This window comes from Equus przewalskii, chromosome 19, assembly GCF_037783145.1.
Source record: "Equus przewalskii isolate Varuska chromosome 19, EquPr2, whole genome shotgun sequence".
Classification (NCBI taxonomy): domain Eukaryota; kingdom Metazoa; phylum Chordata; class Mammalia; order Perissodactyla; family Equidae; genus Equus; species Equus przewalskii.
The window spans coordinates 23,135,050-23,159,067 of record NC_091849.1 but is presented as its reverse complement, the minus strand read 5'-3'; the positions used below and the strand labels follow the sequence as shown (position 1 = coordinate 23,159,067).

Here is a 24,018-nt window from a genome sequence, read left to right as displayed (position 1 = left end):
ATTTAGAGAAGGCCAGAGACTGGGGTGAGGCAGGTGGGGCATCTAGGGCGCACAATTTAAGGAGGCACTCTCTCTCAGGGACCTGCAAGTGTAGATTTGGCATTCGCATGACTCTGAGAATAAGTGCTTCCTTAAATTGTGCACCCTAAGTGCCTCACTGGCCTCACCTCAGTGCAGACTGTTTAGCAGCATCTCTGCCCTCTACCTGCTAGATGCCACTAGCAACCTCCCATTCCCCACCCTCTATTTTTGACCATGAAAAATGCCTCCAAATACTGCCCCATGTCCCTTGGGGAGCACAGTTGCCCCAGCTGAGAATGACTGATATGGTAGAAGGCACAGCACAAGGATTGGTTACAGACTGAGGTTCTAATCCATGGCTGGAGGCCAGATGTAGATGGCGCTTCCACTCAACAGCAACACTATCAAGAGCAGACACTGAAAATACTCCAAAGATGCTCCCTCAGGTGAGAGAGGCTTCACCTTCCCTCCCAGTGGCAGCGATAGCTCAAAATCCTTGAGCTGTTGCTTGATATACGGATACAAATCCTTGATAAATGGAAGGCAATTGGAGTGCGCCTTTGATGCAGAGGGGTCAAGGTATAATGTACGAAAGTTCACTGCATATGGCAGGATTGGGGTCTTGCAGCTGAGATGAGTGGCCCAGGGTCTGGGGTCTGAGGACCTGGGCTCCAATTCAAGTCTCAGCCACTGAATCTCTAAGTCATGTAACTTCTCTTAAACTTCAATCTCCTCATCCATAAAAGAAAACACCTGCCAGACAGGGGTATTTTGAGGATTAAATTAGAGCACGTATTGTCTCACGGGAAAACAACCAGGACATTCTTTAATTCATCCAGTAACTTCTGCCCTAATGGGAGCTTTATGCCAGTTAGAAGAGGGGCCAATTATATGTTATAAACGGATTTGAAAGCACAGTGAGTCACCTGGGAAATGTGCACAAGATGCCTCAGGAGACCCGAGTTGAGGAACCACTCGACTTCTCACCAGCTGTGTGATCTCAGCCACGCTTCCCTCATCAGCAAAATGAAGAGGTTGGAGCAGATGGTCTCCAAAGTCCTCCTTCCTTCTACCATACTGTGATCCTGTGCATGGCGGCAGCGGACAATATGTCTTTGTCCTTTATTATTCTGCATTTGAACAACATCTTAGACCAAATTTGCCCCAAATCCTTCTCTCTTCTTGTTTCCTGCACTCCCACACACCGCCTCCTTCCAATTCGCACCTCCAGAACTCTGTAAAAATGAGCCGATTTCCCAAGCTGCAGCATGACTCTTCCCTAACAGGCGTTCTGAGATTCAATAATGATGAGAATGGCTTAGGCTCTGCTGGCTTTCTTCGAAGCCCTCAACAAAGATTGACTCACTCCCCTAACTATGGACCACTTTTCAATGAGGAGACACTCCCTTGTTTGGTCAGCAAGTTGAATCAGTCTGTAGAGCCGGGAGGGAAGAAGGCACCCCTTGCTCCCCTCCAGCCCACTTCCAGGGTATTTAGGGTAATAGGTAGTTACAAGGGAGGGTGACGATCTAGGGTGGCTCCACATTTCCACAGCTCCCTAGGCCCCCTGGAAGGAGTTGTCATGGAGAGAAAAGCTGATATCTATGGAGCTCCTACCATGTGCCAGATACTCTGCCTGTTAATAATTTTTGAGGGATAATGGCATAAGTCTATATTTAATTAGATACAAATTCTTTGCCATGGCCAAGGCCATAGGGAGCCAGGTAGAGCACAGTGACTTCATTAAGCTCATTACTTCACCTTATTGGCTGCGTAATGTGGGTTCACCTGGCAGTGCTGTACCCTGGGTCATGCCTTGCTCTCCATCCTTCTTCCCATTTAGACGGAAATAAACACAGAGATGAGTCTCCTGCACAATGTGACTTCATCGTGCATAATTGTTGGAATGAAAACCTCCTGGTTGCATATCTGCACAATGCCAATGATTACAGTGATTAAATCAATCAAGCCCAATTTCATAATCATCAGATGTATAATTTCCCAACTTGTCAGGGCCCCAACACGTGGCATCCCAGCTGTCTGATACAGGAATCAAAAACACAGTATTAAACAAAACATTTTGGGCTAGGGTTAGGTAATTTTGTAAACTTAATACCATATTAATAAGGATGATGAGACTCAATGAAACTCCATGCAAATCTGGTTTGTGATTTCCCCTGGGGTAACTCACTTCAGTAGCTCAAATGTGAAAAATACTCCCATTCCCCCTAAGAAAGTATCTCACTGAATGTTTTATTCCCAGAAAGAATCATTCAGTCAGTTACATGTATACCTTAATTATCTTATTATTGTTGTCGTTATATAAAGAGCTTTGCAAGATGCATTAACTCAGGTCCTGCAGAGAGCTTGATGGCAATCTGTCCATCTGGTTTTCTGTGCTGATTGATGCTTCCGGGGTCCCAGGTTGAGATCTTGAGCATCACATTTAAAGCAAAGAGATCCTCAGGTGGGAAGCATGGTTTCATAGCCTCCGCTCCTTCTCTATAGCTAAAGAGAAGAAATTAGATTGATGTCAAAGGGGAAAGAAGAAAGATACTCTACTTCCTTCTGTGCTATTCACCTGATCCCATCCTGTTTCTCTACACGAGGCAATCATTTCATTTCCTGCTGCAGCTGATTTTGTACATTTCAAGGTACTCAGTTCATTCAATTGTGAAAATCAGAGATCCTACAAATTGCTAGGGTTTGAAACCCTTGAAAGCAGAAGAAAATTAATTTATCCAGAGTTGTGTCTACCATGGGATAAGTAATTTTGACAGTCGATGATTGGGATAGGGATGGAGCCTATGGAGGTGCTTCTATGGTGGCCATCAAAATTTAACTTCTAGACCTAGGGGAAAGTTACAATGGCATTTGCCTCATAATAAATAAGTCATTGTCTATATATTTGTTTTGCATGTTTTTCTTTATGTTTTATCTTACTACAAAATGTTTTCTAAAAATCATCAATCTGCAGATAATTTGTAAAAGCATTCACCATCTTAATTGCAACAAATGACCTAAAGACTTCTCCTTCTAAAGTAGGCAGAATAAGGACTCCCCCAAAGATGTTTGTGTCCTAACCCACAAAACCTGTGACTATGATTCATTATATGGTAAGGGGGCATTACCATTGCAGATAGAATGAAGGATGTTAATTGGCTGACCTTGAGATGGGGGATTATCCTGGAACATCCTATTAGGCCCAATGTAATCATAAGTGTCCTTAAACGTGGAAGAAGGATGCAGAGATGTTAGTGTTAGAGGGATGCAGCATGAGAAAGACTAGACTGCCCACTGCTAGCTTTGAAGACAGAAGAAGGCCATGAGCCAAGGAATGCAGGCAGCCTCCAGAAGCTGGAAAAGGCACAAGAACGGACTCTCCCCTGGAATTCCCTCCCCTCCTCTCAAATTCCCCTCCCCATAAAAGGAATGTGGCCCTGCTCACACCTTGATTTCAGCCCAATGAGATCCATTTCAGACTTCTGACCTCTAGAACCGTAAAAAAAATTAATTTGTTTGAGCTACCAAACCAATTGTGGTAATTTGTCACAGCAGCAACAGGAAACTCATACACCCTTTTCCTTGATAAGCAGCTATGCTCATCAGTGTACCACCAGCACTTTTCCTTAAGACTTCTTTTTTCCCGTTTCCTTCCCCTAAAGAAGGACTTCAGATTTCAGGTTTTCTCTATTCCTCAACAGAAACGTTTACCAAAAGAAGGTGTCTTATCCTCTAGAACTATTCAGCTCTGCCCTACTTATTGCTGTTTACTAAGTAGTAAATTTAAATACACATAGTTGGATCTATAACCATCTTTTTCTCATTAATCTTAGCTTTTTTTAAGCATTTCTGATTTGTTTTATTTTAGCATTTTGTTTTATTTTCATATTTTTGATTAATTTTTAAAATGGAAAGCACATAAAAGGAAAGTTAAATCCCCATAATCTCATGATTGAAAAAATTACCTAAGGAAAAAATATATTCCCACAGCAGACAAAACCAGCGCATGCCCAAGGTTTAATCGTTCCCCCACTGCATCTTCAACATAAGAGTGAGTGGGAAATAAACCAGCTCCCCCATCTCCTCTCCGCACCCACACCTGTCCCTGTTGGGGATAGTAGGAGCCATGTTGAACCTTAGAACTGAGAGGAGAGAAGAGAAAAAATGAGAATTTGAACAAGAAGCTGGTCCTAATACGGCATGGCAGGAAAAATTCACAGCACCTAGATATCCTGAAATACTTCAAGCCAAGAATTTAATTTAGAAGAGTCCCCAAATCACTGTGACTCCAGGTACCTGGCAGAAACAACCTTCTGAAGGGAACCCACCTTTGTCCAGAGCCTCAAGTAAATTCCATAAATAAAATCCCAAGTAAGACCGGTAGTTCAGTGTAAAAAATAAATAAGCACACATGGAAGGAACACATCATGACCTCAACAAAATATTAGCAAATCGATTCCAACAATGTAGCAAAAGAATTACAAGCCACAATCAAGTGGGATTTATTCTAAGTATGCAAGGCTGGTTCAACATTCAAAAATCAATTACTGTAATTCATTACATGAACAGACTAAAGAAAAAAAATCAGATGATCATATCAATAGATATAGAAAAAGCATTTGACAAAATCTAATGCCCATTCACGATTGGAAGGCATCATGAGAAAGAGTCAACAGAAATGACAGATGGCAGAGAAGGACACACAAAGACTCAAATAATAAAATTATCAGACACAGATTATAAAATGGTCATGTTTAACATGTTTAAAGAAACATACAAGTTTGAAAGTATGTGCAGGAAACAGGGAACTATAAAGATCCAAGCAAATTTGAAAAAGAACAAAATAGTACCTCTGGAAATGAAAAACATAGTAGTAGAATTAAAAACTCTGGATATGTTCATCAGTAGAGGAGGTACTATGGAAAAAAGAATTAGTGAAAGGAAATTAGATCTGTAGTCAATGTTAAGAATGCAGCCCAGGGAGACAAAGAAACGGAAAATATGAAAGAGAAGTTAAAAGGCATGGAGGACAAAGGAAGAAAGGAAAGAGAACAGGTCAAAGACAATATCCAAAATATATAAAGAAGTCTCAAATCTTATAAATAAGAAAATAAAAGCTCAATTAAAAATTAGCAAAAACTTGAACAGATACTTCAAAGAAAATTTACAGATGGCTAATAAACACATACAAAGATGTTCAGCATCACTTGTCATTAGGAAAATGCAAATTAAGACTAAGATGAGATATCACTATACATGTATTAGGATAACTAAAACAGAGGCTGGCCCTGTGGCCGAGTGGTTAAGTTTTCACGCTTTGCTTCGTGAGCCTGGAGTTCACCAGTTTGGATGCTGGGTGCCGACTTAGTACCACTCATCAAGACATGTTGTGGCAGTGTCCTACATAGCAGAACTGAAAGGACCTAGACCTAGAATATACAACTATGTACTGGGGGGCTCTGGGGAGAAGAAAAAGAAAAATCAGCAACAGATGTTAGCTTAGGGGCAATCTTTAAAAAAAAGCAAAACAAATGAAAAAAAGGAATAGCTAAAATAAAAAATACTGACTATACCAAATGTTGATGAAGATGTAGAGAAACTGAATATTTCATATATTGCTGGTGGGAACATAAAATGGTACAGCCATTCTAGAAGTTAATTTGGCATTTCCTTAAAAAACTAAACATATACTTACCATTTGACCCAGTAATCATACTCCTTAGCATTTATTCCACAGAAATTAAAACATATCCATGTAAAACCTGTACACAAATGTTCATAGCAGTTTTATTTGTAATAGCCAAGAACTGGAAACAACCAAACTGTCTCTCAGCATGTGAATGGTTAAACAAACTATGGTTTATCCAATCATGAAATACTACTCAGCAATGAAAAGGGAGAACGACTGATAAACACAATGACTTAGAGGGATCTCAAGGATGACAGAATGAGTGAAAAAACCCAGTCTCAAAAGGATACATACTGTGGGTCTATTTAGATAACATTCTCAAACGTAAAACATTTTATACCAGATTAGTGGTTGCCAGGAATTAGGGATAGTGATCAGACAGGGGAGGAAGATGAGAATGACCATAAAGGAGTAGTGTGAGGGAGATCTTTGTGGTGATGGAACACTTCTGTATTTTGAATGTAGTGGTTGTTACAGGAATCTACACATCTGATAAAATGGCATAAAACTATAACACACATTGTACTAATGTCAATTTCCTGGTGTCGATACTTTGCTATAGTTACACAAAATGTAACCACTGGGAGAAATTGGGTGGAGGGTACATAGGATCTCTCTGCACTAGTTTTGCAACTCCCTGTGAATCTATAATTATTTTAAGATAAAAATTTAGAGAAAGAAAACATAAGGTATGAGAATTTTCCACAATGGATGAATATTTTTCCTAAGAAACTAAATGAATTCCAAGGAGGATAAATACACACACAAATACCCTTACATGCACAAACACACATAGGATTTTTTTTTAACTGAAATAGGATTGTGCTGTACAAAACTCGAACGCAGTTTGCTTTTTCTCTTACCAGTTCACATTCCACAAGAGACCTTTTTTTTCCTTGTCTTCCCAGCAAAATGCCTTATGGATTAGTATGTACATATTAGTGTGTACATATGTGCACCTATATATGCCCATACATGTGTGTGTTTCATAAATGGCTGCAAAGTGTTCTATTTTATTTTATTTTACATTTGTGCTTAGCACTTTTCTGGAGATTTCAGATTATATTGAAATTTTTATGAAAGGAGTAAGCGTTATCTTTTCCCCAAGTTGCTGGGTGTGGAGTATTTGCTAATTATCAACCTGTGTGGTAGCAGTTTGGAAAGTGAGTTGAAGAACGTGAGCATTCCTTGCTGAGAACTAAGTTGGCCATAGCCAATCAAAGAAAGAGTTAGCTGCAGGTGGACGGGATAATGCTGCCCCAGTGGGATTCAGACCTCACATTCTCCCCCACCTGGCCTCAATCAGAACAAAGATATTGAGTCATTCTTCCATTTCCAGACTACTGAATCCTAAGTAAGACCTCAAGCAAGTTCAGCTATTGACTTTCTAATACCCCTCTTGAAGATTAGCAGATGGACCTCATTCTCTGAATTGTGAGATTTTCATTGAACTAACGTGACTAGAAGATTAACATTGCCTTTTTACATACACCAATCTACAATCTTCTGTTTCAGCTATGAGGTACCCTTTTTCAAATGCTATTCTTTACGCAGCTCAAAACTCAAAACTTACCCCAGTAAACATACACGAAGTTTCTTTTCTCCCCTGTCTCCCAGGCAATACACAGTACCATGAAAACCAAATAAAAAGATGGACTATGAAAGAGAGGTAGGCATCCTTGAGATCAATTGCCTCCTTTTAACAATAATTGTACCTCTCAGTACGTTGAATGGATTAATTAATAGTGATTGCAGAGCCCTTTAAAACCCACAGCTCTGTGTACCCATGGCATTAAATACTGTGATAGACTATTACAGTAAGCATTTTTAAATGGAGCTAATATTCTTCCTTATAGTATCTTTCAAATCTGCTTTGCCTTCTTCATTCCCACAGCCTCTGCCCTAGATCCAGGCCTTATCATCTCCTTCTAATGAGTGCCCCCTACCTCCAAACTCTCTCCTCCCCAAACCATAATTTATGTCACAGGAAGAAAAATCTTAAAATAGTTTTATACTTCCCTCTCCTGCAAGGCCTTCGATAGCCACATGGAAACTATAATTTTAAGTTCAAACAAGTTCTTCAAGCAGCAAAGCGGTAAACTGGAAAGAATTCTAGTTGCAACATATTCTTATTTTCCTTATTCTGCTGCGCAAGGTCATCACCACAGGATGCCATCACATGTCCCACTGCCACACTCTTTGTGGAGCCTGCACCTCACAGGCCGGTTAGCACAACGATTGAGAGCGTGGAGTGTGGCATCAGACAGCTTGGGTGTGCGTCCCGCCTCTGCCCCTGCCTAGCTGTGAGACCTACAGCAAGATGCTTAGCCTCTCTGAACCATACTTTCTTCATTGGTAAAATGAAGGTAATAAAGGTCCCCTCCTCACTGAGTTACTCTGTGGGTTCAGTAAGTTAACGTTTATAAAGCGTTTAGAACAGCACCTGTGCCCTATGGTCAGTACAAAATAAATAGGGACTTTTCTTACTTACTACTGTATCCTCAATGCCTATGACTGCACCCAGCACATAAGGGAAACTGAGGCTTACAGAGATTAACTGACTTGCCCCAGAGCACACTCATCATAAGCTTCTGAGCTTGAATTCGAGTCTACATGGTTGGCTTCAGAGCCCTCACTTTTGACCATCACACTACACTGTACCCACCTCATCGCCTGGCTTTTCACACAGCAGAGGATCCTTAAATGTTGCTCCGATTGTTTACTAAAATATCTTAAACATTGTAACTTCGGGCCCTTTTCACATACTGTACTCCTAGCTGGGAACACTCTCTTCTCCAACAAGTACCCCGCACCCCAGCCCCCGGCAATTTCTTATCAGTTCAAAGTATTCCGAAGGGTTCTCTTCCTCCTCTGAATTTTTATGGCACTTTAACTGCCTATAAAACTCACTGGCACTGACCACATCCTGTCTGGTACTGTAACTTGTCTTTTTTATGTGCCTTGTTTCTCCAACAAGACTGTAAATCCACTGAGGATGGGCCATGTTTGCCTTACGGTTCTTTGTGTTCCCAGCGGGGACCACGATGGCGCCTTGCCCAGAGCAAACTCTCCTTAAATGTTTGCTGATTGATAAATGGGCACACAGGCAGCTAGAAATGGACAAAGTATTCTCTTATTCTCACCACTGCCTTTTGTCCTGCTATAGCACATCCTGCCCCTCACTCATGCCTGTGGGGAGAGGAAGAGCTTGGGCGCTGGAGGTTAATAAAACGCATCCCCCATATCTTTCTTTTGTGGCGGCCACATCTGGTACTTACAGTGTAAAGGGAGTATCTGGAAATGAGTTAATTGCATCCTTTTCTGGAGGTTCAAGGAAACCTAGAGAGGCATCCTTTTTTTCTCCCTGAATTTGGAACCAATTGAGACTTAGATACAGGAGGTAGGCAGAGGAATATCAAAATATCACCTATATTACAGGAAGTGCAGACACAATTCCAATGCAGACAAAGGCCAAGTTGGAGAGCGTGGCTTAGATCTGTTGGTCAAATGATGAGATAATCCTGACAACCCCCCCCCCCCACCCCAGAATCAGGCAGACTTACTCAGTGATAAGCAGCATTTGATAACCGCTGGCCTCCCCCCTGGGGCAGTGCCCCAGTACAATTTAGTGTGTGGAAGAACAGAGAACATACGGGCAGCTGGCTCCAAAGAGGAGAGGGAGGGGCTGTTGGAGCAGGCTCAGAGCCATCTTCCAAATTTACCAATCAGCTACGTCATCCTTCCTCCACTGAGGAGGCTGGGTGAGGGTGTGATGGGGACAGGAGCATTTCTCTAATGCGTGCCTCCATGTGCAAACATAAAATCAAGGGGAGGGAAGTTCCTCCACAGCAGCCTCCATCTGTCTTCACCCATGGGGCTTAACCATTGCTTCCACCGTCAACCAGAAGTGAGGCTACCCTCTCAGGGAGAGAGGTCAGCAGTCCGTTAGAGCAACCCATCCCATTTTCATGAGGCCATTCCCCCATTACCAATCACTTTTCCTGAGTGGCTCCTCCTAGGACCTGCTGTGGACAGCCTAGATTTTGCTCTGAGAAAATTCTGGAACGAATCAGAACCATACACTAATTAAATTAACTCAAAGGCCAGCTGATATGAGTTGCCTTTTGTCCCCCTAAAAGGATATGTTGAAGTCCTAACACACACTACCTCAGATTGTGACCATATTTGCAAATAGCATTATTATAAATGGGATTAGTTGAATTAAAATGAGATCATACTGGAGCAGGATGGGCCTGTAATCCAATATGGCTGGTATCCTTACAAAAAGACAGAGACCCAGGGAGAAGGCCATGCGAAGACAGAGGCAGAGATTGGAGTGATGTGCCTACAAGCCAAGGAACACCAAGGATTGATGGCAGTCCCCAGAAGCTAGGCAGATGCATAGAACAGATTTTCCCTCAGAGTCCTGATAAGGAATCAGCCCTGCCGACACCTTGATTTCAGACTTCTAGCCTCCAGCACTGTGGGAGAATAAATTTCTGTGGTTTAAAGCCACTCTGTTTGTGGCACATTGTTACAGAAGCCCAGGAATTTAATATACCACCCTCGACCCCAGACTGGAAGGTCACTCTATTTCTCCCCACCCCCAAGTTACATGCAGACACATTCTTAACGTAACTCATCAAGTGTCAGAGAAATAACGCTTCCTTAAGGCATGGGTTACCCTTCTCAGGAGTAATGATTTCAATAGCTAATTTCTGAGAAGCCTTTACTTTCTTCTTTCCAAGTGTTTATTCTTTTATTCCTAGATATCAAAGTAAGGATGCAATGATTTGGGAAATAACTAAGAAAAGATGTGTCGAAGAAATACAAAGATGTGTGTTTTGACTTTCAGAACTTATTTTAACTTCCATTTTACACTTAATCAGCCTTTTTAGGGGGAAGGTGTGCAAAGAGATCTAATGGATATTAATATTGCGTTAAATTCATTTTGAGCTTTGTTAGCACATAGCCATCCTTAGACCATTTTCAATCAAGGTGTATATGCATGTTCTTTTGCTCACTTCACCATTATTTGGGATGTGTGTTTGTACATATTACCATACCACGCTACAATAACCAGTGATTATTTAGGGTTCTACAGCATTTCACTGTGAAGCATAGTTTGTTTATCCATCCTCTGCTTCTTGGGCTTTGGGACATTTTTACACTTTGGCCTATTATAAATAAAACATCTTTGTATATATTTTTTTTTATTCTCTTAGATTATGTCCTTAGGTTATTTTTTGAAAGATTTATCACTGGGTCAAACTATTAATAGTATGTTACACGTTGTCATGGTAGTCTCAAAAAAGACTGATACAGTTGATAATACCACCAACAATGTTATCAGAAGGATCTAAGTATTTTTAAAGTTTCATTTGGCAAGTGCATAATACCAAATATTATGCATTTCTTCATAACCTTGAAAACATTTTTTTAAATTGGCATTATAACCAAATAACTTACGCAGCTGAAGTACATTTGTTTTCCTGCCCCGGCTGCAGAGTAACTTCTTCCACATATCTGACATATAAAGTCCTTGGGAAAATTGTTAGCTATTTTTACGAGACTTTCAGTTTACTTGTACAGCTAAAATTCACCAAATAGTTCTGCTGTCACAAACTCTAAAACAGTGCACTTAAGAGGAGACTGGCTATTTTAACACTGAGCAAAAGAGAAAGGGATGGTTTGATGTAGTGTTAGGAAAGACACACAACTAAATCCGACTCAACTGAAACCCTTGGTGCAGACATAGGCTGTTTCTAACGGTGTGCTGCTGCTTCCGTTAAAAAACGAAAAAAATTGCAGATTTGGGTTTTTTCTTCTCTCTTCTTTCTTTCCTTCTTTTATTCTTTGTTTCATTCTTTCTTTCGTTTTTTTGGTAACTGTGGAAAAAAGGAAAGTATAAAGAACAAAATTTAACTTAATGCGTGCCAACACAATTCAATGGGGAAATTTTTCAACAAATGGTGCCGGGACAACTGAACGTCCAAATGCAAAAGAATGAATTTTGACCCGTTCCTCACATCATATGCAAAAATTAACTCAAGATGGATCATAACTTAAATGTAAGAACTAAAACCATGAAATTCCTAGCAGATAGCATAAGAGTAAATCTTCATGATTTTGGATTAGGCAATGATTTCTTAAAAAGAACAAGTAAAAAAATAAATAAATTGGATTTCATCAAAATTTTAAATTTTTATGTGTCAAAGGACATCATCAAGAAAATACAACCTACAGAATGGAAGAAAATATTTGCAAGACACTTATCTGACAAGGGGCTTATAGCCACAATATATAAAGAACTCTTCCAAAGATAAATAAACCAAGTAAAAAATGAGCAAAGAATTTGTATAGACATTTACCCAAAAAGATATACAAATGGCCAATAAGCACATGAAAAATTACTCAACATCTCTAGTCATTAGAGAAATGCAAACCAAAACTACAATGAGATACCACTTCACACCTACTAGGATGGTTAAAGGAAAAAAGATAGAAAATAACAGGTGTTAAAGACAACGCAGAGACATTGAAACTCCCACATGGCTGGTGGAAGTGTAAAATGGTGCAGTGGCTTTGGAAAACATAAGTCCACTCAAAAACTTGTACATGGGGTTTTGTGGCAGCATTATTCCTAAGAGCCAAAAGGTAGAAAAAAACCAAATGTCCGTTAACTGATGAATGCATAAACAGAATGTGGTACGTCCATACAATAGAATGTTATTCAACCACTAAAAGGAATGAGGGACTGTTACGTGCTTTAATGAGGAGGGACCTGGAAAACATTGTGTAAAGTGAAAGAAGTGAGCCACAAAAGACTGCGTTTGATATGACGCTATTTATGTGACATGTTCAGACTAGGCAAATCCAGAAACAGTAGATTAATGGTTGCCTGCGGCTGGGATGAGGCAGGGAAACTAGAATAGGGCGTGACTACTAATGGAGACAGGGTTTCTTTCTGACATATTGAATATGCTCTAAAATTAGGTTGTGGAAATGTTTGTGCAACTCTGAATATACTAAAACCTGAACTATATATTTTAATGGGGGAATTTATAATATATGAAATATATCTTAATAAAGATGCAAAAAACTTTTTATTAATTGTGCTCAATCCCACTGCCAGAGACAATCTCTTAACTTTTGCCGTATTTATAAACTTTACAGACCTCCTTTGAGGAGGGTTTCGTGAAGTCATAGGACTGTTATGATTAGACTATAGGCAAGGTATCTTCTCCTCCGCATATTAAGTCTAGTCTATTTATTAGCCACCGTTTTATCAAAGCCTTAGATGGTAATATGGGAGACTTATTAGTTAAGCCAAGAGCCAGGTCATAATCGCTGACTGCCCTTCTTTTTACCTTCTGTCCAATCAAGCTCCTTCAAAGGAACTGAATCCACTTGTTTCTCTCCATCCCATTTCTACCGCTCTAAAGGCAACACCAGTTCTCACCTAGACTGTTGAAAGGGCCCCTCTAACAGTTGGCTCTGCTCATTTCTTGCCCCCTTGATCTCCACCCTCCACTCAGCAGCTAGAGCACTCTCTCCCCTGCTCAAAACCTTTCAAAGTCTCCTTTTATGTTTAGACTAAAGTTAAAACTCCTTAAGTGACTCACAAGATGATGGGCTTCTGTCGACCCTTCCAACTCTAGGACTTTTTACCTCCCACCCTTATTCTAACCACACTTCATTTCTTTCAGCTTCTAGGACATACCACTCTCTCCTTCCCTTTTCTCTAGGCCTTTTTCTCCCGCTTACCTATGCTTACCCCTAGCTCCCACTCCCTACTCACAGCTCCCTTCACCAGTCTATGTCCAGCCTACTCCTCCTCATTCTTTAGGAATCATTGGACATTACTCCCTGCAAAACCCTTTCCTGACCTTCCTGGCCCCATCAAGTGCCCTTCTAAGAGCTCCCACATAGCCCTATATTTCCCCTTTGATAAATAATATTGATTGCATTAAATTGGAATTGCCTATTAATTTTCCCCAAATTGCCACTACCAGCTAAGTGACTTTGGGCAAGTTACTTAACCTCTCCATGCTTCATTGCCTCACATGAAAAATGGTGATAAAAATAGTACCTACCTTAGAGGAGGATTAAATGAAATAATATTTGTAAATCACTAAGAACAGTGCCTGGTACATTGTAAGTACAACATAAGTCTTTTGTTTTGGCTTTTTTTTTGCTGAGGAAGATTTGCCCTGAGCTAACATTTGCTGCCAATCTTCCTCTTTTTGCCTATGAGCTGCCACCACAGCATGGCCACTGACAGATGAGTGGTGGAGGTCCACACCCAGGAAACGTACCTGGGGCGCCAAAGCAGAGTGCACTGAATTTAACCACTGTGCCACTGGGGCTGGGCCCCAATATAAGTGTCTGTTAAAAGTGTTGTATACGTCTCTAGACTGTAAGCCCCAAGAGAGGTTTTTTTTTAATCTTATTCACTGTTGCATCCCCTGTAAATGTTATCGAATAAATAAGTACATCAATCAATTAATCTAGCAAATGTACAGAAAATTCAAAAGCTATCTCATATTTTCAAGATCCAGGAGAGATGGTGGGTACAAAATGAAACAAGTTTCCAAAGAAAGCAAGAGAAGATAGAAGCAAAAACAAAGGTAGCAGTTTAAATTAGTGGAGAAAGGATAGGTTATCACTAAATAAAACTTGGATCATTGGTTAACCATTTGGAAAAAGTTGAAGTGAGAATCCACTCACAGCATAAAAGTAATTCCAGGGGATGGCCTGGTGGCATAGTGCTTAAGTTTACACACTCTGCTTTAGCAGCTCAGGATTCACAGGTTCGGATCCCAGGCAGGACCTAGCACCACTCATCAAGCCATGCTGTGGCAGCATCCCACATACAAAATAGAGGAAGATTGGCACAGATGTTAGCTCAGCAACAATCTTCCTCAAGGACAAAAAGAGGAAGATTGACCCTGAGCTAACATTTGTTACCAATCTTCCTGACCAAAAAAAAAGTAATTCTACATGCAACTATTAATTGAAAAAGAAAATCTTAAAAGAACCATAAGAAAACAAAACTCACTATTTGTCTGATCCTAGGGTGTGGTAGCATGGCCCAGAAAGTACTATTTATCCACATGGAAAGATGTTTTCTGCAAGTTGAGAGGTTTTTTTTTTTTTGAGGAAGATTAGCCCTGAGCTAACATCTGCCACCAATCCTCCTCATTTTGCTGAGGAAGACTGGCCATGAGCTAACATCCATGCCCATCTTCTTCTACTTTATATGTGGGATGCCTACCACAGCATGGCTTGCCAAGTGGTGCCATGTCCACACCCGGGATCCAAACTGGTGAACCCTGGGTCGCTGAAGCGGAACATGTGACCTTAACCGCTGTGCCACCAGGCTGGCCCCAGTTGAGAGCTTTATAGATGAGCTGTTAAGAATCCAGCCTCTGGGGGCCGGCCTGGTGGTGCAGCTGTTAAGTTTGCACGTTCCACTTTGGCAGCCTGGGGTTCACTGATTCAGATCCCGGGTGTGCACCTATGCACTGCTTGTCAAGCCATGCTGTGGCAGGTGTCCCACATATAAAGTAGAGGAAGACAGGCAGCAGATGTTAGCTCAGGGCCAGTCTTCCTCAGCAAAAAGAGGAGGGTTGGCGGCAGATGTTAGCTCAGGGCTAATCTTCCTCCAAAAATAAAAATAAAAAGAATCCTGCCTCTGGAGGCAGACTGCCTCGGTCCATATCCCACTGCTGCCACTTTTATTATTATGTAACTTTGGACAGCTTAGTTGCCTCTCTGGGCCTCGGTTTCCTCATCTAGAACATGGAGATTGTCAACCATACAATGTGTTATGAGGATTAAATGAAATAATATTTGTATATCACAAATGATATAGAATGATGCCTGACAAAACCTATGTTTATAACATAGATTTATATAAAATTATGTCAGCTGGTTATATCTCAGAGGTGGGATTATAGGCATTTAAGTTTTTCTTCCTTTTAACTATATTTTTTAATTGTCCTACAATAAGCATGCACTGCTTTTAAAATAAGAAAAAAGAACAAAGGTTATTTTTAATTTTTAAAAATTATTTTAAAATCTCCTTGTAGAAGAATATTTGTGGTCATGCCAAAAATATTCATGATCTATTGTAAGAGAAAAAAAGAGATTTATGAAATAGTATATACAGATTAATTTCCAATGTCTAAAAATATTTAATGTATGAATATATACAATCATTCATGGAAAAAACAAAGAATTTACAGTGTTAGCAGTGATTGTCTCTTTGTGTTTGAATTACATGTGATTTTTGTTTTCTCCCTTTATTTCCAAATTTTTCAATATGGATATGATCACTTGTGAAGGCAGAAAAAAAATGTGATTTTTTCTTTTTAAAGAAGTAGCATGGACTTTGGTCAGTGTAAAGGATAGATTTTCATCTGAAACAGAAGGGAAGAAAGGATGGGTACAGATTAAAGGTGGAAGGGAAGAATCACATAGAGGGTCTATGATTTCTCTGAAGTAGGAGGTAAGATGCAGAGAACGGTTTAAGCTTTGGAATAGCTGTGGGGAATGAAAAAGGGCTAATTAGAGATAGGTTAAAAAAGAAAAATGTGTGAACTGGAATGAAGGGCCTCCTGTGTTGAAAAACCTAACTTAGTAAGAGTGTGTCCTGTCAGCATCTTGCCCCCAAGTGCTCAGAAGCACAGGTCAGGAAATCGAGGCAGACTGGAAATGGGAGGTGACAGGAAACCCATCATCTGTAGCAGAAGGTCTAGGTTATACACCAAAATACTGACAGCGCTTATTTCTGGCTGTTGGCATTATGGTTGGATTTTTAGTTTCCCTCTTTAACCTTACTTGCCTTTTTTTACAGTTGGCAGATTTTATTTATTAATTTTTTGGCACAAGAAAATAAACTCTCCCTCTAAAACTTATCATGTAGAATAACCACTTGTTAACATTTGGCCAGCTTTTTTTTTTCTGTAAGCACATATCCATACACATACGTGGCAGATTGTTGCACCCGTGACCTCCTCTGCAAATCAGAACATAAATGGCCACAACTCTTACTGTTTTTACTATTTGCTCAAGTCCACCGATGCCACATTAGGACGAACTCCCTTAAGTTCTTGCCAGCCACCAAACTGTCTAAAAATCTCAGTTCTGAAGGATGTAAGTTTTGCTAGCAATGCCAGGAATCACGGGAATTGGAAAAAAATGTCTCCAATCCAATTTATGCTGTTCACTTCGTTGCCGCGAGATGTCGCTGTTGAAGACCGGGCCTGCACGGTTCAACAGGCCTGACTCCTCTGTTACACTGAGTGGTCCCTGCCCACCCCAGTCCTCACTGGCCCTGCTGGGGAGTCGTGGCTTGGGCTCCACAGTTAGAATTTTCCATCACCCAGTCAACACTGTGCCAAGAATGACAATTGGACCAGGGTGTTTGGGTCTGAAGACACTAACTAGAGAGAGAAAATATTATTGAACAGGGAAGGGCCACATGCTGAGTTCAAACCAGCCTCCCCGTGTGTACTCATAGGTGCTTGTGTTGAGTCCAAGTCACCACCTTTTCCTCAAGATAATTTTGTTTTGGGGGTCTCACCATGCTTCCCCACTAATTCTATACCCCGCACTTTCCCCTATCCACTATCACATCACCTGTAGGAATACTACTTATTTACGTATGTATACTTCTTCCTTTCTAGATAAAAAATGTTCATAAAGTAGACAGCACATATTATTTATCTCTGTCCAGTATGTGCTGGAGCCAGCTTGTACTTGCTTACGAGAGCCAATTGTTAAATTTTCAGAAATGTGAGCTGATTGTTAAAACAGCCATTATTGAAAATTATATAAATGTACAAGTAAATAAACAATATTGACCACAAAGTTAATAAATACTCAAAACACATCACTTCCTAATTGCCACATTTAACTATTATCTGTACACTTGAGGTTATTTGCATCTGTATGGTGAAAACACTATATGATGATGTGCTCCTTCGCATCTTTCCCCACTTTGTGTGCAGTGGTGTCCTGTTAGCAGCTTGAAATCAGGCATGGTGGGAGTATCTGCCCTGTGAAAACCAACAAACACTGCAAATCAGCTCCCCTAAGAACTAGTTCTTCAACCTTTACCAGCATACCTCTGGCAGTCTGCATTCCCAGCAGCTGGAATGACAAGGTGCCCAATAAATGTTGGATGGATGGATGGATGGATGGTGGGAAAGAATAATGGAAGAGGGGAGAGTTATACAGCCTTGAAGATAGGAATAACAGCCACGAGAAGATGTTGGCTAGGTGGGGTATTTCATATTCTGCCCTTTACCTTGCAGCCTTCCCACCCAACAACCTCAATTGTTCTATTTCCTTCTTTTGTCAGTTTCTCATGTTGTGTTCTTACATATTGTGCAAAAGAGTGCAATATAGTACAGAAAATGTGGTCATCCTATTTCTGAATTCTATGTTGCTTCATCACATTTCAAAAGAGGTGTAAATTTTGTATTCCTGTTCGTTCTACTAGAGATAGTGGTGTGGCAATACACAGTGCAGAACACAGGAAGCCCCACATTTACCATTCACGACATATTTACAACTAGATCCAGCGGAAGGTAAGCAGGGGTGGAGTCCTTTTGTGGCAAGGTTATCTTTACCACAAGTTCCGTTCCCATATACCAGCTTATCCCAGTGAGTAGAAAAAATAGGGAACTAAATATTACTACTAAAGCTAAGTATTCTGTGAAAATCTTATCCAGAAAATGCAAGAAGCCAGGTCTGAACTTTTTTCTCCTCACCCAAGCTTCATAATGTTCGCTACTGTGAAATTTCCCTTATACCAGTTTTTAATGTTTCTGTTGAGTCTTTTATATAGTTTTATTTTAGTGCATGAAAAAGAGGAGAGTAATTAGGAAAAAGAACCACAAGGTCAGAAGCCTGGGGCAAAGTGGTGGAGAAACGTTTATTATTGTTATAAATGCATTACTTCTCGAACAGCTTTCAAGGGGATCCTTTTATGGAAGTCTTATATATATATATATATATATTTTTTTTTTTTTTGAGTAAGATTAGCCTTGAGCTAAAATCTGCTGCCAATCCTCCTCTTTTTTGCTGAGGAAGACTGGCCATGAGCTAACATCCGTGCCCATCTTCGTCTATTTTATATGTGGGACGTCTGCCACAGCATGGCTTGATAAGCAGGGTGTAGGTCCAAGCCAGGGATCTGAACTGGCAAACCCCAGGCCACCCAAGTGGAGCACACAGACTTAACCACTATACCACTGGGCTGGCCCCTTATCTTTGTTAATAAAATTTGAAGGCCACTATTCCAGTGGTTGGCAGATAAAATCATGTAAAGACACCTATTTTACTGCAAAACTCATGGATTAGCTGATTAATGCACGTGAGACAATGTCTATTTGCCCCTCTGTCACCAGGGCCTAGGGTCTACAGTATGTGGAAGACAACACAAATCCTTCGGGACATGAAAACCATAATCAGGCTCTGTGTAATTACTGTTCTTCCTTCCATAGTGGGTGGTAGGATAAAGTTCGCTATAGGGCAAAGCTGCATTCCCAACCATCCCAACATGTGCGACCTGGTGGTCACCCACTGCTCCCTCGGGTGTCATTCCACCACTTCCATGTTGATAAGAACCTTCTAAATTCTCTGATCCCCATGAGACTAGAGAACTGCTGGGAATCCATTACTCATTCATTTAGAAAATGTCTGTGGAACACTGGTTTCCATCAGGCCTGAAGGCCTTACTTGACCTTTGCCTTCTAAGATCCCAAAGTCTAGCAGGACAGACTGGCTTAAAAACTGGTAAATATGGCCCAGATCCTGCAGCTTCAAGTCATGTGCCTGGACTGTGTTCTATGAGTTCAGAGCAAAAAAGAAAAGATTTGAGAAATCAGCCCCAATGCAGCAAATCCTTCTCACCCAACCCTGTCCCCTTTGCCTCTTAGATAGCTACACTTTGGGATATTTTTTACAGGATTATATTTTCTTTTTATTTATGGAGCAGTTCCGTTATTCCTGTAAGAGCTTCTCTGGAATAGGTTCCCACAATCTGGACTCGCCTGTTCTTTGAAAGTACTTGGCTTGCTCCAGAGTCTCTGCCACATTCTATGTGTGTGCATATATGTACATGAATATATGTATGTTTCATATATGCATACACCTATTCACTTACTTTCTTTGTCCTTAATCTTCCCATCAATAACGTGAGGACAGTCACACTGAACTCCCTTTCTTCCCTCAGAAAGAACTGAGTGGCATACATTCCTAAGTTTCTTAGGAGAAATGTGCCTTTCCTGGTGTTAATATTATCGTCATAAAGGAAACCATGAGATCCTAGGGTGTGCAAGAGCTCATCCGGGGCCCAGATTTTCCTGAATGAAAGGAAAGGATTGTTGGAGAGGAGGGAAGAGGGAAGAAAAGGGCAAGAGCCTTGCTTTTAAGATAGGCATTACGAACTTTCTGCCCTCACAGAGTTATCTGATCAATGCAAGAACGTCACAGAATTATTGTCATCAGATAATATCTATAATCAATAATAGCACATTACTTTTGCATAAAGGAAAAAATAGTACTACTCGGTGCTATGCCAGAAACATGTGGTGCTCTACTCAGCGCCCTCTTCCACACTGGTGCCAGGGACATTTATATGAGTCTATAAATGACAACTGAACCACGTGGGTGTGACAGGCAGCTGGTTGCGTTTGTGGAGTTTTTAACATTAGGTCATATCTAGGTTGAGGGGTGAGGACAAAGAGAACTTCCTCTTCCTGCCCCACCCTCCCTCCCTCCATCTCATACCTGACACCTCGCCTTTTTTGTACTTTGTTAAAACATTGGATGAAATTTTATAAGAAAACAATTCATATAAGAAAACAATTTCCCAGGGGCTGCCCCTTCCATAGGGTGGGCCGGTGCACCCCATGGGCTTTCCAGGAGGGAAAAGGAGTCCTGAATTCTTGCTAACCAGTTTCCGATGTCTGGGGCCTCTCGTTCACCTGGGTGGTGAGTGAACCCCTCACCCCACCACCACCATGGGTTTCCATGATATTAGAAAATGGGAAGTTGACATTTATACTGCTTTTGGCTTGGGCCAAGCCCATGCTGAAGAGGCCTACCTACTGGCCTAAATTTACCCCTGACCCACTTTATCCAAATTTGCTCCAACCAGACCATTTCACTAAACCTGACCGTAAGGGGATCCTGAGAAGCACTGAGACCCCCTCACATGTAGAGACTGAGAGACGAACCTCACACTTCCCCTATACCCTACCTTAATGCTGAACTCCTAAGGAGTTGGGTTGATACCTCGTGGGTACCTCAGGGTAAGGGAAGAAGTCTCTAAAATCTGCAGTAGAAACAACTTTTAAAACCCTCAATGTCATGAGAGTTTCATGAGGTTTGAGTTTTGTCTTTTGGTTCTTGTTTATTTTTTTAAGGTTGGCCGTTTTCTGCTCACCTCCCACTCGAAGCTACAGTGCTGTTTTCTTCTTGCTTTCTGTCTCCTCCAGTGGCCCCATCACATTCTTTGGTCCACGCCCTTGTTTATAGGTCTCAGTTCACAGATTCAGCTCTGTTTGTGGTCTCAGAAAGGATGGGTGGCACTTTTCAATCTGTTATCACACCAGATATAGATCTAGGAAAAGAAAAAAAGGGCCTCGTTTTGAAGAGGTTAGTAGGAGATGAAACAAACATAGATTGTTTTTTACACATCTCAGCTGAAGAGAAATCAGAGAACAGGGACCAGAAGGAGCATGACGGAGGGAAGGGAGAGGGGAAACCCAGTGCCTCAAAATAAAGACCCATCGGTAACAGCAAAGTTTCTCTATGGGCAGCCTGGGCTCACACTTCAAGGGGGAAATTTTTTTGAAATATGCAGACCGATTAATAACTACAAATTCCCATGAGCGATCATTTGAGAGAGAGACAGAGAGTGCGGCCCTGGGGAGGATCTGAGCTGTCACCTCATTGCTCCCAGCTTATCTCCATGGTCAAGTATGGCCTTTAGAATCAAGGCAGCATCTTCCTTTTTTTGTCTTTCCTCTCTTTCTCTGTTTCTCTCTTTCTTTCCTTGTTTCCTTCCTTCCCTCCTGGCTCCTTCCTCCTTCCCCTCCCCCTCCTTCAGCTAGCTTTCTCTTTTAATTCGATGTGAGAGAGGAAAGGGCAGCTCCCTGTTCCCACGGAAGTTCAAGGCTGCCCACTGAAGTGTAAAGACTCAGGGCAGCGCTGGATCAGTGTGGTGGTGTGTTTTGGTCACACCGTTTTCAGGGACGGAAAAACAGCTTTTGCTACTCCAGTTCTTTAGAGGTAAAAGCTTAAAAACCACTGTCAAGCTGATAGATTGAGAATAGTAGAAAAACAGAGTCCGGGAAATATGGGAGCTTGGTCCCTCCTGGGCGGGCCTGGGCCCTAACTCCTTACGTGGGACACCTTGCGGTTGTCTCTTCTTTTACTCCAGGCATCGGTTCTCACTGACCCTCCTCACTGTGATTTACACTTCAAACAAAACGTTAAAGAAGGAAGGGGTCTTCAGGGTCCAGGCTGCCGGGAAACGGAGGAGGAATGGTGATTACCATCCAAATGGACTCAAAGGCACTAACCTCCTGGGTGCCTGACAAAGGAGGTTTGAAGCTCTTCTAAGGTGAGCCAGGAACCTGGGAATGAGAGTTTAAATGTGTTAAGGGCTTGTCCAGGGCCCACCGCTGCCCTGCAGCATTTACAGAGCACCCAGAGCCGAATTTCCGGATTTCCAGGAGGGCTCAAATTTCAAATCAAAGTGTGTCTCTGGATATCCTCCCACGGAAGCTTTAAAAAACAAAACAGATGCCATCTGGAAGTATCTTTCTTCCAAAAGAGAAATATTCTGCCCTTCCCTCTTGCTTCCCTCTCTTTCTCCTTCCTTCTTTCCTTCCTTCCCTCCTTCCTTCCTTCAGAGGACACCAAGACGTATATATTGAAACGAGGCCACGTTGAGAAGAGTTTTCAAAAACATTTGGCCAAAATCAGAACACAACAAGTTTCCAATTGCAAATCCTTGCTTTCATTGCTATCCCTAAGAAGAAATTCTGAAGCCAAGAATAGCAGGTCAGGAGAGGAATGGGTCCCAACCCACAAAGCTAGTACATGCAAAGGGATGGAACTGCTAGGCCGTCCCTCTGCATTGCCCCGACGCCAAGGGCCCGCAGCTTCCAGATGCTGTCCCAGGGTCCCTCAGGTCATGGTCTCTGCTCTACAGGGCCTACCGCAATCCTGCTCCACTCAACGTGGGGTCTGCAGCAGTGGTCTTTAACTGTCCAGTTTTTGAAACCCAAAGTAAATTTTGGAAAACTACATTCCATTGCATATCTAAAGTTTTTTATCATAAGTTTTAAAAGTCCAAAAGCATGTCATTTATGAAGTAGTATATATATATATATCTCCATGGTCCATGTAAAAAAATGCATAAACATGCTCTTTGAGATTTGGAAATATTCTATATCATTCCATTTTCTTATTGAATTCATATTTCCATTCCATTCTCCCCCAACAGAATTTTATCCTAATTACTAAGGCGACTTGTCAGATAAGTTGTTAAAGTTTTATTTTATACTCGTCACAAAAGAAAAGTTCCTGAGAGAGCTGCCATAGCTATTCTCTATTGACAGAGACATTTAACAGGGGAAAAGAAGATATTTAGATGATCATTAACATACTGGACTTTTTACTTTAAAGAATTTCTGATTTAAGGTCATTAGGCTCAGGGCAAGACCGTAAGTTAGGCAGAGAGGATAAATCAGTATTCCAGAAGGATTCTTATTTCGTTAAATTCTATCAGGAAATTGACGGCACATTTTATTAGGAATGCTAGATACATCCCAGAAGGTGCTGCTGATCCTATCACACCACAAAGTTCTACTGCAGCCCAAGTTTGGGACAATTTCCCCTCTTATAATCTAATGTATTTTTATACCTGAAAGTCTTTTTTGATCATCCTATCACATTTCTCAGATAAAAATATGTGTTATGTATAAAATATTACATATATATAATTTTCTTGTGATTAAATGGCTTACATAGTAAAATTTTTGTCTAGATAGAGTCATCATTACATTTATTATTGATACACAGTTGATCAAAACAATGTAAACATATTACGTATATTGAGTAATAATTACCATCTTTCAACATGAGATCAAAATCTTATTGGAAACATCTCCCAATGAGATGGATGGAGTTGGCTTTTTTCCAATTAGTTCACTTATCCATGGATGAATATTACTTTTTGCTCTAATGAAACAGGAATTAGTTATATATTCTTATAT

At 40.9% G+C, this 24,018-nt stretch overlaps 1 protein-coding gene across 4 annotated transcripts in view; it reads left to right on the top strand.

Annotated features, from left to right (window-relative positions):
* RIPOR2 (RHO family interacting cell polarization regulator 2) overlaps nt 1–24,018 on the top strand; it is a 216,588-nt gene that overhangs the window by 73,159 nt on the left and 119,411 nt on the right. For 2 of the 4 annotated variants that reach the window (XM_070584177.1, XM_070584183.1), the window contains exon 2: nt 22,176–22,358. The exons of the other annotated variants lie outside the window; for them this stretch is intronic. The gene's annotated coding sequence lies outside the window, so the exon portion shown is untranslated. The remainder of the gene's footprint in view (nt 1–22,175; nt 22,359–24,018) is intronic. 4 annotated transcript variants of the gene reach the window in all.